Raw genomic sequence first — 15,003 nt, 5'->3', positions numbered from 1 at the left:
CCAGAGTCTCACACTTGAGACTCTGATGCTAATCCCTCCTTCGGCTTCGCATTAGATGGTTCCCAATCCTTCTGTAACTGATGATGGTCTGCTTCCTCCACGTGCACCTCATTAATAACTCATGGGCGCAGATGTCTGAAGCTATTTGATCTAACAGCTGGGCACCATCGGATTTCTTCACCACATTTCTCTATAGCACCCATCTCCTCTGTGTTCCCTCCCTGAGGCTGAGTATCAAGCAGGGACATGATGTAAAAATTAATTGTCCTTAAGTTGGAGCTAGGATTTAGTGTAAGCCCAACATCCATTGCTGGACCTATGGGACTTTGTTGTTGTTGTTGTTGTTCTTTAAATGTATTAGCACAATGTCATGTCACTGCATCGCTCAATCACATCAAGCAGCATTGTGCCTTTGCTTCCATAATCAGTTTCCAAGCAAACTATTTCTTCCTGTGTTCCTTGAATCATCTCCTTTTACTCCTGTCCCCCCCACCCCCCGCTGCCATGACATTTTCACCCGCCTCATGTGCATCTGGAACTTGGACAACGAGTAAGGAAGACCACGGTGAATCCATGCATTTGCGTGACGGTGTTGGTGGAGACTATTGAAAGTAGCAGGGACTGTCGGAAGAATGAACAAATCTGTCTTGAGAGAAGTACAGCCAGGATGCTCCTGAGAAGCGAAGGTGGTGAGACTCCATACGTGGGATATGTTATCAGGAGCAACCAGCCCCCAGAAAAGGGCCTCGTGCTTGGTAAAGGTAGGGGTGGGGGTGGAGGAATGTGGAAAGGAAGACTCCCAAGAGATGGTGCGACATAGTTGCTGTTAGAGGGACTCAGGCATAACAGCGATGGTGAGGCTGGCATAGGATCAGACAGGGTTGTATTTGGTTGTACACAGGGTCATTATGAGTTGGGACCAAAGTGATGGCATCTAATAACAACAACATGCCTTCTGGATTTCCTAACTCTCTGAAGGGGGCAAAGGATGCCCAGCACAAGGACACAGGCTCACTGCAGCCTAACCATAGCAGCGTAAAAAGGTTTGCCCTCTTCCTATCCTTTCTGTAAAAATGGTGCAGAGGCAGCATTGGACCTTCTTTGGCTTCACAAGGGGAAAAGAAAATGGAAACAAACATACATCCAAGGCCAGTACCTCCAAGGCAGAGGTCAGACATGCCTCCCCCACCGGCCTTGACACCAATCCATCGTGCCAAGGCATGCTCTACATTTCCGCTGTATTTGGTCGTTCATTTCAATGGGCACACTGCAAGAACTCACAGACCATGTTCACGGTTAGGGAGCTAGATTTCGGGACCAGTGGGGTAGTCTCCCCCGTGCCTGCAAGGCCCAATGCCTGGAAAGAAACCAGGCAGCCTGTGGACACCCATGAGAAGACCCAACTGAGCATGCACAGACGAGGACCCTCTAGGCCCAATACCTTGGGCACATCCATCTTAGCTACATCACACAGGTGGGCCTGAACTCAGCCAATGAGGTCAGCCAATACCTTCAACCACGCCTTCCCCATGCAGCGGGTGGGATAGAATAAAGGATGGAAGCACAGCCCTGCACACTCTCTGGACGTCTGCTCTTGGCCTGTTGCCATTTTGGCTCTGTCCTTGCTCAGGAGCATGCTGTAAGGAGGGCCCCTACCCTGCCCCTCAGGGTCTGCTCCAAGACTACTTGGGGCCCACATGCACTTGGGCTCTTAGGCTCCTGCTCCGTTGCTCTCTTGGTCTCTTGACTTCTTCATCACCGGCCTTCCCTAGTTCTCCATGGGTGGGTGTTCTTTTCTTCTGTTAAATATGGGAGACCTTCCCCCCATGGTTTATGGTGCCCAGTTGTGAGCCCCAGCCCTGCTTTCCATAGATAGTGTGTACCCCTTGGAGACTGCAAACACTGACACTTGTCCTGTCCTTCATAAAACTCACTTGGATCACACGTGCATTGAGCTTACGAAGCAAAGACCCAAGGTATTCCCCACTCCTGAAACCTAACTCAATTATGGGCTTTATGAAGGAGTTAACAGATTATAATTCAGGATCAGAAAAGCTCTGGATAGAGTTCTGTGGTCAGGACAAACTCTCTCATTATCGCCTGCGGGGACACCTTTTTCTGGTCCTTGACCTCTCAGCCATGCAGCCCCTTGACCTCTGCCCTACTCCACTGAGGTTACAAAGTTCTGATAAATGCTCAAATGGCACTCCACCCTGCCAGTCAGTCCCAATCCAAAGGCACTTAACTCTGAATCCATGGGTTGGCAAACCTAGCTCCCCCAGGCAAATGCCCAAGAGACACCCTGCTCTGCCAGAAATCCTCTTGCCCAAAGGCACTCAGCTTTGTCGATCTTGGGGACAGAAAACCCACCATTGTCTCATGTTCTTGGCACTACTGTTTCTGATACCACTACTTCTCTTGGATCACAGCTCATGGTCTCCTGGATCATGGACCTTTAGCACACCAGGATCTCAACATCCAAAATACCAGCTCCACTCTGAGCTCCTCTTTCTTGCCTGTAGTGAGATTTTCCCTTTCTGCTTCTGAGACAGCTAACTTAACCTAGTAGAATGATAATACTGACCAATGTCCCCATTAAGGTTCCATATACCTTATTTGCATATTGCTACCCCATAAGGATACCCTCTACCTTATTTATATTATTGGCAAGCAATCCAATCCTTCTGGAAGGCCGCAAACACCTCACATGTACACAGTCCTATACAGTCATTCAGAAGCCCCAATGACTTAGTGGGTTGCTCAGAGGGCAGCCAATCCAAAGATCAGAGGTTCAAAAGCTCCAGGCACTCCAAGGGAGAAAGATGAGACTTTCTACTTCAGTAAACATTTACAGTCTCAAAAACTCACAGGGGAAGTTAAACTCTGTCCAACTGGGTGTCTGTGAGTTGGAATTGACTCAGGGTTGTTGTTTTTAATCCAGTCTTTCAGTCTGAATAACAAGGGCCATTTCTAGAAGGGTCATATCAAGTAACTCACTGTGTCACTTATCATTATCATCGTGGGAAGGGCAGGGATGGGAGTGGGGCTGATCAAGACCTGGGGAATACAAAAGGTAAGAAAGGCAAGGTTCAGATTGAAATCTGGAGGAAAAACCAAATCTCACAGAGGAGGAAATGTTAACCTCTGACACAAGAAGAGCAAGGAGTCAACTCAGCGTGACTCCAGCATCAACCCTCAACCCAGTGCCTTTTATCTCAGTTGCTTCCCCGATACATCATGTTAGACTTTCAACAAAACATGTAAGGCATGCCAAAAGGCCAAAAAGACCCCCCAACAGGCAGAAATATACAGTCTGATAAGAGAGGGCAAGCATCAGGCCAGACGTAGGGATGGCAGAGATTTGGAAATTATCAGATCAGGAATTTTTCATTCAAGACTCTTGGAAACATGGGTGTTTAAAAGCATAGATAATCATGGTTGCTATTTACAGAACCATTTTTGGTGCCAGCCATGCACTGAGCCATTTACACCTGTCATCTTATTGATAACTCTCCCGTGGCCTTCTGAGTCCGATTTCCCCCTTCTCCGGAGGAGGAAGCCAAAGTGCAGAGTGGGATATGGTCCCCAGCCAACCTGAGAATGTGGCAGAGAGATTTAATTCCAGACATTCCTGACTCCATTCCCTTCCTAGCAGTAACCTGAACACCTTTGGCGACAGCATGTGTCACAAGATGTCACGCTGCCATTACAGAGCACACTCTGGCTCAGAACTGACTGTCTCAACATGTGACACATTCTTTCACTTGGCCCTGATTTTGTTAGGCTCTGGGAGTCTACGCCACTTGTCCAAGGCCACTCAACAAGTAGGTGAGAAAACTGTCTGTCTCCAAAGTCTATCTTGGAACTGTGGGAAGGTCCACCTCGTGTACATGGACATTTAGAGATGGAGGAGCTGTGTGTCCGAGAAGGAAAGATCTCTTTCCACGCACACGAGCCACAACCAAGGAAAGACGTAGATGGCTTGCTGAGCTCTGTGTTTGTGAACATTCCCATGTGTGGTCCTCTCAAGAAGGACAAAGTAAGCACTGCCCCCCATATCCTGAGGAATTCTCCTGGGACTGTGCTCCAATACCTCCTCCCCATTCAATCCGTTTTCCTGCCCATTGTGTGCCTTTCCCTGGGCAGCCCCCCAAAATCCAGGTTTTGTTGTTGTTGTTTTTCAATAGTTTCCTCAAATTTAATGTTTAAAAGAAATACAACTGTAATCATTAATACGGCTATAGTTATATGTGTATATATATTTTTTTAAGTTCCAAGTCTATAGATGATGATCAAGCAATACCAGTACACATTCCTATCATAATATTCCAGCAAATTAAATTAGGTTGCTTTTCTGAGAGGAGAAAGAAAAGATAGTGCACGTTACAGACAAAGACAAAGGACATTGTTAGTAACAAGGCACAAATAATTTGTGAAAACCTATTATCTTCCCAAATTAGTGTGCATTAGTGAGTTAATGTTATTCTCCCCTCTGGTTCATGATCAGTAAAAATGCACAGGGTGTCTGTGAGTCGGAACTGAGACAACACAAACCACGATCTTTAACCGGATTGAAACTTGTCTGGGCGGAGTTCAAGAAGAAAGAAAATGTATCAAAAATGATGATGCCCGCAAGTGTACAATTCTGTTTGATCTAGTGGAACTTTGGATTTTAATAACACAGGTAAGAGCCCCTAATAAAATGCTTACAGCATAAATAAATAAAAACTTGCTTAGAGTCCCTGCAGGGTGCAAAGGATGAATGTACTTAGCTGCTACCCAGAAGATTGGAGGTCCCATTCCACACAGAGGTGGCACACTGAGAAAGAAAGACCCATGAGGCATTTGATAAAGGCAGTACCTTGTCTGATAAACACTATCAGTGCAGCCTCTTGCGATCTCAACACATTCACAAGTTCCAGGATTAGAGTATACGTTAGGCCAGGTTGACTACAGAAACAAATCCAATGATACTTATATATATGTGTAAAAAAAGTTTTATATTAAGAAGTAATTATGGATCTACATATATCCCCCTCCCTGGGGGACGGACAACAGAAAAGTGGGTAAAGTCGGACAGTTTAAGATATGACAAAATAATCATAATTTATAAATTATCAAGGGTTCATGAGGGAGGGGGAGTGGGGCGGGAAAGGGAAAACTGAAGAGCTGATATTAAGGGCTCATGTAGAAAGCAATATTTTGAGAATGATGATGGCAATAAATGTACAAAGGTGCTTGACACAATGGATGGATGGATGGATTGTGATAAGAATTGTACAAGCCCCCAATAAAATGATTTTTTAAAAGAAGTAATTATGTTATCACGCAAATAACCCAGCCCAGTCCAGAAGTCGAATACTAGTCCATAAGTCCCTCTTCAGACTCACTCAGCCACTTGCAATCATGCAGAATGCAGCAACATCGTGGCTTGGTGGGTGCAAAGTCTTGTGGATCCCGTGGCCATGGCGGCATCACAGGGCTCTGGCAGATCCCAGTGTGGCTCTTCAATAGACAAATGAAGGGAGAGAGAGAGAGCGAGAGAAAGGAAGTTCCCAGGATCCTCCTTATAAGAAGGCCACCCCTACCAGGAAGCATCATCAGGCTGTGGCCAAATTGACAAGCTAGACACCACCCCTACACTTTTCTCTTTAAGATGACGCACAATTACGTAACTACCACAGAGTGTATATTTAGGGTCCCCTTTTAGAATTCTACCTACCAGGGTGCTCAATAGCTGTTTAAGAGCATTTTAAAATATTAGAATGCCATAAAAAAGAACCATGTTTTTCTTCTGACAACACGTCCTTGCTGCTGAGAAGCATTCTGACTCTACTTCTGAGACGGGCGTCTTGGTTCTTTTGGAAGTCCACAGTACTTGCATTACTCCAGCACTGTCATTTAAACACATCCGTTCTTTGGTCTTCTTTCTTCCATGTCCAATTTTCACATGCTTGTGAGCCGAATGAAAATACCCTAGACTGGATCAGGCTTGGGTCCTCACAGTAACCTCCTTACTTTTCAGCATTTTTAAAAGTTCTGTGTAGCAGATGCATCGCTTGATCTCTTGACTGCTGCATCATAAGCACTGATTGCGGCTCAAGCAAGACGAACTCCTTGATAACGTCGATCTTTGATCATTTCTCATCGTGTGAGGTATTAGTCCGATTGTGAGTGTTTTTGTCTTCTTTACATTTGAGACGCCACATACTAGATGATCCTGAACAAGTTCACCACGCGTCTGCCAGTCTGTCATATTGTGGGGGCTTGTGTGTGGCTGTGCTGCTGGAAGACAAGCTGCTGGCATCTCAACTACCAGCAGGGTCACCCATAAGGACAGGCTTGGGAGGGGCTTCCAGACTAAGACAGACGAGAAAGACTTCAGTGTGCAAAAGAATCACTTAGAAATCTTGCTCAACTATAGAGCACCATCCCGTGATTGGGCTGCTAATCACAAGGTCAGAGGTTCAAACCCAACATCCACTCCTGTAATGATTAACCGCGTCAAAAACCCGATACAGGGTGATTATGCGTCAGAATCAACTCCATGACAGTAGGTTGAGTTTGGGGTGGAGCTGGAGCGTGGGCATATCCAGGTAGGATTTCTGGGGCCACCCATGCACCACACATGAGTATCAAGGCTGTAGCCCCTTCAACAAATTATACTGATCCTACGTAAACCAGGGACAACAGGCAATGAGAATGCCGGAATCTAAGAAAATGAAGGGGTTTCTTTTGTTTGGGTTTTGTTGTTGTTGTTGTTGTTGTTGTTGTGGCTATTGCTCTAACAGTTCTATTGGCATGTAACTCACCAACTGTACACTTCAATAGTTCAATCACATTGAGAAGAGTTGTATATTCATCACCACCATCAACTTCAGAACACTTTCTTCATTCCCAGTGGGAACTCATAACTATAGTGTCTATATTACGTAATAGATATTATAAAATAGATATCCCTTCTTTTGTTGGCCTAAATAAAATTAAGCCACCATTGTCAGCCACCTTCCAGTCTGCCTCTGATTCATGGTGACCCCAAACACCATGGCAGAAAGCACTGCCTAGTCTTAGGCCATCCCATGATCAGCCTCAGACTGATAGATTGTTATGCACAGAGTTTTCAGGGTCTGGTTTTCCAAAGATCAGAAGACCTGTCTTCCCAATGGCTTGTCGTCTGGAACAGAAAAACAACCTCACTTGCCATTCAGTCCGTCCCTTGTAGGACAGAGCAGAACTGTCCCCTGTGGGTTTCCCAGAATTGACATCTTGACAGGAGTAGACAGCTTTCTCTTGCTCCCACAGAGCAGCTGATGGGTTCGAACCCTACCTTGTCGTTAGTCACTCAATGTGTAGCCCAGGACACCACTAGCGCAATGTGAATCTTAATCTGGGTGGCGGGGGGGGGACTCACTGCCATCGACTTGATCCTGACTCATAGCAACCCTATAAGACAGGCTACACTGCCCCTGTGTGTTTCCGAGACTGTACTTCTTTACGGGAGGAGAAAGCCCAATCCTGCTCCACAAGGCTCCACTGGCTGCCCATGAGATGGCCATTGATCCACAATGGAGCCTGGGTCTCCCACAGGAAGGGTGAGAACGACTGAACCAACACTATCCCCCCCTAAAGGATAATTAGACCCTTTTAATGAGATAAATGCTTCCTGCCCCTCAAATAGAATCCCCAGACATGGAGCTGGCCACATGGGAAGCAGCACAATCATAAATCAACGCTTAAGTCCGAGTCACTGCTCTGGCATCCTGCTCGGTTGTCTAACCACAGCCTATGACTATGGGCAGCTGCCTCGTGCGATGAGCAGCCACACGGACCTTCCGTGGAGCTTACTCATCGACTCATCAGAGGAGCCAAGGATAGGTTTGATAAATCCCCAAGTGGAGAAACGGTAGCCAAGAGATATAGAGCCTGAGCTCAAGACTGAGCTAAAGAAGGAGAGAGATAGAGAGAGAAAGATCTGGAAATAAGAGCACACAGAGTCTGAGCACACAGTCCAGCATGAAACCCAGAAGTTCGATTCTGTGTGCTTGTGTCTGTCCTAAGAATTAGTTTGGTGGACATTTGCATATGTCCACAACTGGGTAATCATCATCTGTATTCAGATCTAGAATATAGCTCAGGAAGTGATTCGGGGACACCCTTGGCTGCTAACCAGGACTTTGGAGGTTCTGGTCCACCCAGAGGTGCTTGGATAAAAGCACTGATCATCTACTTTGGAAAGATCAGTCATGGAAACCCCTCTTGGGTACTGTTCTACTGAGACACACAGGGGGGTGCTCCGTCTTAGAATCAGCATGTAGACAACTGGAGCATCCCCCCAGAGCATTCTCTTAAGGCTCTTCCCAATTAATGCCTGCCTGTGGAGATAACCACTCCCGTGGCTTTGAACTCCGTCAATAAGCTTTGCTGATTCGTTCATTATTAGTGGATTCATACTGTATGAACTCTTAGATGTCTTGATCCTTTCACTAAATGGAATGTCTGAGATTCACCCATGCTGTTCTATAAATGTACGGACCTACACAAGGAGCCCTGGAGGAGTTGTGGGTCAGGCACAGGAATCAGCACGATAGCAAACAGATTTGGTTTGTTGGTGTTGTGGACATAATCAAAGGGGCTTCAAAGAGTTTACTTGTTAATGCCTCTACCTCTTAATTCCATTTATCCAAGAACTTTTAAAAATACTTGTGATATTGCTGCATATAATGAACATGGTACAGTTTATTAATCTATTGTTAGGGACTCTCTAAACTAGAAAACACACATATAATACCACTCATCATTATTTATTTGCTTTTATTAAAAGATCACTTTATCGGGGGCTCTTACAGCTCTTATAACAATCCATACATCAATTTTATCAAGCAGGTTGCCATCATTATTTTCTAAATGTTTACTTTCTATTGAGCCCTTGGTTTAGCTCTTCTTTTTATACCACCCTCCCCCGGCCCTCGTGACCCCTTGATAAATTATGATTATTTTCATATCTTACACCTACCACTGTCTCCCTTCCCCCATGATTTCTGTTGTTCATTCCCTTGGAGGGGGGAGGGGGGGTGTGATTAGGTGTCAACCATGGTGATCGGTTACCGCTCATCTTTTAAAACCTTACCATTGCCTCCTAGTTTGACTAGACTATAATATCCCAGAAACGAGGGATGAAGATTTCTTTCTCCCATGGTGAATTCATCATTCACTCACTCATTGTCACCAAGTCTATTCCAATTCATGATGAGCCTATAAGACAAAGCAGAACTTCCCTGGTGGGTTAAAGACACTGTGATTCTTTATGGGAGTGGAAGGCTTCAGCATTCTCCCAAAGAGCAGCTGGTGGTTTTGAACTGCTGATCTTGAAGATTGCAGCCTAGTGCTTAGCCCCATTGAATTCCTAGTATTAGTTTCCTAACTAGTTCTTAACAACTTCAAAAGATATATTTTGATTAGTGGATGAAATAATTTATTCAAAGAAACTATTGAACAAGAGAAGAGCAAAGTAAGACTCACACTCCTAATTTTAAGGCATTTTACAGAGCAACAGTAATCAAAACACCCTGGCACTGGTCAATAGACACACAGGCAGTGGAAGAGAGCTGAGAAATAAATCCTACATCTATGGTCAGTCGATTTTTTTTTTTTTGGTCAGTTGATTTTTGACAAAAATGCTAAGTTTCTTTGATAAATTGTGTTGGGAACATTGAGTTTTCACATGCAGAGTAAAAACAAAACACTCGCTGCACTCACACCATACAGAGAAACAAATTTAAAATTAATTTAGAAATTAAATGTGCAGACTGTAACCACAAAATTCTTAGACCAACCAGGGGTAGTGCTATCAGGCTTAGCTTTCAACAGTGAATTATCTAAAATAATAGCAAAAGTGCACACACACACACAAAGACTAAATAAATAAATTGGAGACCACATAAAAACGTCACACTTCCATTCACCAAAAGAGTTCAAAGACAATATCTTCAGAAACAATATACCTGACTGGAATCCAAAAATGCATATATGTATATATAACTTTGTTGACAACAACAAAAAATAATCCAATCATAAAATGGAAAAAGTACTTGAATGAACATGTCACCAAAAGATGATGTTCAAATGGCCGCCAAATAAGTGGACGGAAGTCCAATGCCATTAGTGTCAGAGAAATGCAAATCAAAAGCATAGTGAGCGTTTGTGCACCTCCACTAGGCTGACTGATCAAAAGAAAGACTGAAAAGAAAAATCCACAGAATAAGAAGTGTGTTGGCAAAGACATAAGGTCACTGGAACCCTTCTCCAATGCCGGCGGGAATGCCAAAGATGTGGAAAACCCTGTGCCAGTTCATCAACAGACTAAACACAGAACTACCCTCTGACCCACCAACCCCATGCTAAGCATCTGCCCCAAGTCTTGAAAGTAGAGACTCAACCACGGTGTCTGTGCCCCAGTGCTCACGTCAGCACCGTCAGAACAACCAACAGGAGGAAACACCTTAAATACCCATCAATGGACACTAGACAACAGCAGGTGGTATGAACCCAGGCATTGCTGATAACATGCTCTAATACGAACGACGCTTAAAGACTTAATGCTGAGTGAAATAAATCAACCACAAAAGGACAAATACTGTATGAGCTAACTTACAGGGAAAGACAAAAAAGAGCAAGCACAAAGGAACAAAGATGTCTTAGTAATTACCAGGGCTCGCTATAACCAGAAGAGTGCAATGGGAGACAATCGCTAATGGAACATTGAATTTGAGTTTCCAGCAATGGGAACATCACATGTTGAATGTGGTGTGAAGGATGGGCTATTGGGGATTGATAGACTCCTTTGTCACACCTCATTTTACACCCCCACCTGGTAACCTGTCAGCCTGTGTATGGAACACTCATCAGCGCCATGCTATGGTTACTTACAGCATTGATGCCAGCTCATCATGACCAAAGACAACCAGAGCAAGCATTGCTTCTTCCTGTGCCACCTTCACCATCATTGGTATACTTTAAGTCGATTGATGTGAGTGTATTTCAACATAAGGGTTTCATCTTCCAGCACAATACTGACCAGTGTTCTGTGATTCGTATGGTCCTCCTGGCAGAGGAAGCCACAGTGAACAGAAGTTAAGTGAGTTATCCAAGGTCGCACAGTGGGGATAGGGATCAGAGCTGAGCTAGAGCCTTCTCAGATGCAGAGCTCTAGTAAATACATCCATTCCTCCTTTAAGAACATGGTTAGGGGCCAAAGATCAAATCTTTATGAGAAAAGCCATCATAGTGTGAAAACACAGGATGATCACTTCAGAACAGAAAATGTAGGATAACTACATCAGACCACAAAGTGGAAGAAGACTACATCAGACCACAAAGTGCAAGAATGACTACATCTACTCACAAGCTGCCAAATTACATCATTACATGACTAGAGACAGAAGCCTACCCTGCCTTTCATTAAACTAGACAGCGAGAAAACCAGCTCCTAGACTCGAAAACACAGCTACTCAGCACAGCGGCAACAGCAGTCCCAATCCCTTGACCCATTCAGGAGCTGCTGCCCAGCCACCATGTGCCAATGCCAACCAAAGCTGCCAGCCTGACCTGGCCTGTTGGCCGTCGGGAGTCATTTTCATTGACCAGAAGCGCACAGGAGATGCCATCAATATCATGTCTGAGGTGGCACAGACTTGATCACCCAGGATGTGCGAGTCTTTTCCTGAGGGATCGAGAAAGCACACTGGCTCTCTGCTGCCTTCCACCATGCAGTTCAGGCCCGGGATCCTATTGTCCCCGGCGCCATGGCCTCTGACCAAGATTTCTGCTGTAGAAAGGAGTGCTGATTCACCCCCGGGGCGATGCCAGGGACGAGTGCCGCTCCCAGGGCCCACAGAAGGGTGACAGCAGGTGACCTCCCTGATAGGGTTCAGCACTCCAGGGGGTAAAGGGGATAGGAATGATGGCCTAGACCTGGCTGTGAGCTCCCCTCCACCTTTGCTTCCCACAGCTACCAACCCAGCCCGGCCCTCTCCCTTACTTCCCCCCTCTTCCCATCTGTCCATCTTTGGGATTTCAACTTCTGGGTGAATGTGGTACAGCGTCGCTCCCTCCCTCTTCCCACCCTCCCCTCTGCCTCTCTCACCTCTGTGCGCTGTCCATTCTCCACCTCCTGCTATCTGGTCTGCAGAGCAGCCGCCTGCTCCCCATCTCCAGTCGCTCAGCCTTCACAAGGTGTGGTCCTAACAGCATCTGTTGACAATTTGAGAGGATTGCGAGTGAAGGGGTGGAGGTCAGCCTGGCGCTTAGCCTGTCAATCAGGTCCCAGCTGGATGAGCTTATTTGGAGATGCTGACAATACATAGCTCGCTGGAGGCTGGACACATGCTCACTCCCTGCAAAGTTGACAAGCCACATGGATATAACTGATGGCAGCCAGAGCCTCGGAGTTGGAGAAGCCATGTGGAAACCCCTGCCAGAGCTGAGATGCTTCCACAGCCACTGGATCCACAAGATCGTCATTGGATGTGTTTCTTGAGTCTGAAGAGGAATTTATAGATTGGTATCAGACATATGGGCTTGATCTGGACTGGGCTGAGATGTTTTTTCAATATTCAGTTAATCTTTATATAAAACTCTTTCTTATACACATCTGAGTGTCTATAGCTTTTGTTTCTCTAGTCCACCCAGACTAACAGACAAGGGAAGGGAACACTCCATCCTGCCTCACGGTCTCCTCTCCCTTTCCGCTCCACATTGGCCAAGGGAGTCCCCCACCCCACGGGACTGGTCCCCTCCACTGCAAGTCCACAGAGCCAGTGGACGCATTCCGTGTGAGCAGGATACCTCAGTCGGGGCTGGCAGCAGATACTTGAACTGCTCCTGGGACAGCCCCGGGCTCCTCCGATAATACTCATCTGCACCTTCACTCCTGCCCTGCGGAGCCATGGGAGGGCTGAATTCTTCTAACTCAGCAGTCTCGTCCGCACCCATATACCGTGCCTATTCCAGGACACCTACACCCAGTTTAGTCTCTACACATTTCTCTCTGCTTCCCCTCCCTCCCCCACTCCTGGTACAGTTCTTCTGGGGTTCAGCCCCACCCAGCTCAGCCCCGCCCAGGTCCTGCAGCCCCACAGTGCTGAGAAGAACCCTGCGGGGGTTGGGAGGGGGAGGCAGACAGTAGGTGATGTGCCCACTCCATTCCACTCCCTAGGGATTTAGGGAAGGCACGGAACCCTGCCTGGAAGGGAGAAGAGGACCTTTAATGTATTTCTCTTTCTTCTGAGCCTCTCCCTCTCCAAGCCGGCTTCTCATTTACTCACTGTGGCACTAAGCCCATCCCAGACCTGGTGCCTTCATCAGGGAGGTGGGTAGGGAATCAAAGGAGCGGGTGGGACACAGCTGTGTGTGATTGGTTGTTCTTAATGACCTGGATAACACCAAGAAGGGAGAATAAAGGGAGGGGGGAGGGGGGGGAATGACTAACTCTCAGAGACACCCTGTCATTGAAAAGTGTCAGAAAGATCCTCTTCTGTGGTTAATGAAAGCACGGAGCTGGTCTCTTACTGAGAAAAACTTCTCCTCAAAATCATAGACTTAAGAGCCCCTGAGAAAATGATTTTTTTTAATCAAAAACTTTGCTCCCTGAAATTCTAACGGTAAGGTAGAGAGAAGCACCCCACGATTACCTACAGAATCTTCAGTCACTTAGACACAGAGAAGCAGCTGCCACCGCCTTCATCGCCGGTGATGGCTGCTTGAATTGTCACCAGAAAAGCGATGAAATCCAGGTGACCGGTTGGTTACAAAGGACATTCCTAGAGTTCCCCTTAATCAAAGTGGCTGGGGTTTTCCCTTTACCCTTACACTCCTGCACACTCACACACGCAGGAATGCGCAAGATCAGAAGTTTTGATCATTGAAATGTGATGGAGATAACTCCTTATGTGTCTGAAGAGAAAGAAAGAAAGCTCAACAGATCACAGTCTGCGGTCAAACAACAGATGGTCATGTGGAATTGACTAGGACAATGGGCTGTTTGGCGGGGGTGGGGGAGAGTGGGGGTAGGGTGGAGTTATTTGGTTGGTTGTTTGCCTTGTCGTGGTTGTTACAAGTAACAGTATTGTCATTTTCACTCATTCATGTCCTTCAGTGAGAGCCCCCAGCACCACCACCTCCACAAAAACTCACCCACAGCAGCGCCAGAGGAGACATCCGAGCTCAGTTTCCTCTGTGGTACGTGAACTTCAGTAACTGCACCGTCTCCCCATGGTCCAGCTTCCTTAGCTGTGACGTAAGAGTCACAAGTGTTTCCCTCAGGTTGAGGATTAAGCGGGATTACATTAGTCTCGCTCCCTGCACCCTCTCCTCCCTCTCTACTCCTCCACCCCGACGTTAGTCCCCACAGCAAGACTCATCTACAGGCTCACAGCGCCACCCTGTGGCCTGGAGGATGCTGGGGCTGGAGCAGGGGATTTTTGTTTTGTTTTATGAAAAGATCATTTTATTGGGGGCTCTTCATACATCAATTGTATGCGGCATATTTGTACATATGTTGCCATCCTTATTTTCTAGATATTTGCTTTCTAATAAACCCTTGGTATCAGCTCGTCTTTTGTCCCTCCCTCCCCTCAGCCACCCTCGTGACCCCTTGATAAATTGTAATTATTATTATTATTTTCATACCTTACACCCAGCACTGTCTCCCTTCCCCCATGGTTTCTGTTGTTCGTCCCCATGGAGGGGGCTGTGATTGTGTGTCAATCATTATGCTCGGTTCCCCCTTTCTCCCCTCCTCTCCCTCACCTTCCCTTCTACCCTCCTGGTATTGCTACTCCCATTCCTGCTCCTAGATTCCGTATGGCATGAGCTCTTAGCTCTTATCTGGATCTGTGTATATGTTCCGATCTAGTCCGAAGTGAGTAGCAGCACTGGGGTCATGCTAGTGGGGGGTGAGGAAGCCTCAAGGAACCAGAGGAATGCTGTGTGTTTCATCGGTACTTT

General features: G+C 46.3%; 1 long non-coding RNA gene across 1 annotated transcript in view; it reads right to left on the bottom strand.

Moving 5' to 3' along the window:
• Window positions 1-14,364, bottom strand: part of LOC142432739 (uncharacterized) — a 34,926-nt gene extending 20,562 nt beyond the window's left edge. The window contains exons 1-2 of the long non-coding RNA XR_012780909.1: window positions 14,191-14,364; window positions 12,143-12,249 (exon numbers count right to left, since the gene is read on the bottom strand). This is a non-coding gene — a long non-coding RNA (uncharacterized LOC142432739). The remainder of the gene's footprint in view (window positions 1-12,142; window positions 12,250-14,190) is intronic.
• Between the last annotated feature and the right edge of the window lie 639 nt (window positions 14,365-15,003).

This window comes from Tenrec ecaudatus, chromosome 18 (assembly GCF_050624435.1).
Source record: "Tenrec ecaudatus isolate mTenEca1 chromosome 18, mTenEca1.hap1, whole genome shotgun sequence".
Lineage (NCBI taxonomy): Eukaryota > Metazoa > Chordata > Mammalia > Afrosoricida > Tenrecidae > Tenrec > Tenrec ecaudatus.
Note: the sequence above shows the minus strand (reverse complement) of the source record. Positions and strands in the feature narration are given on the sequence as shown.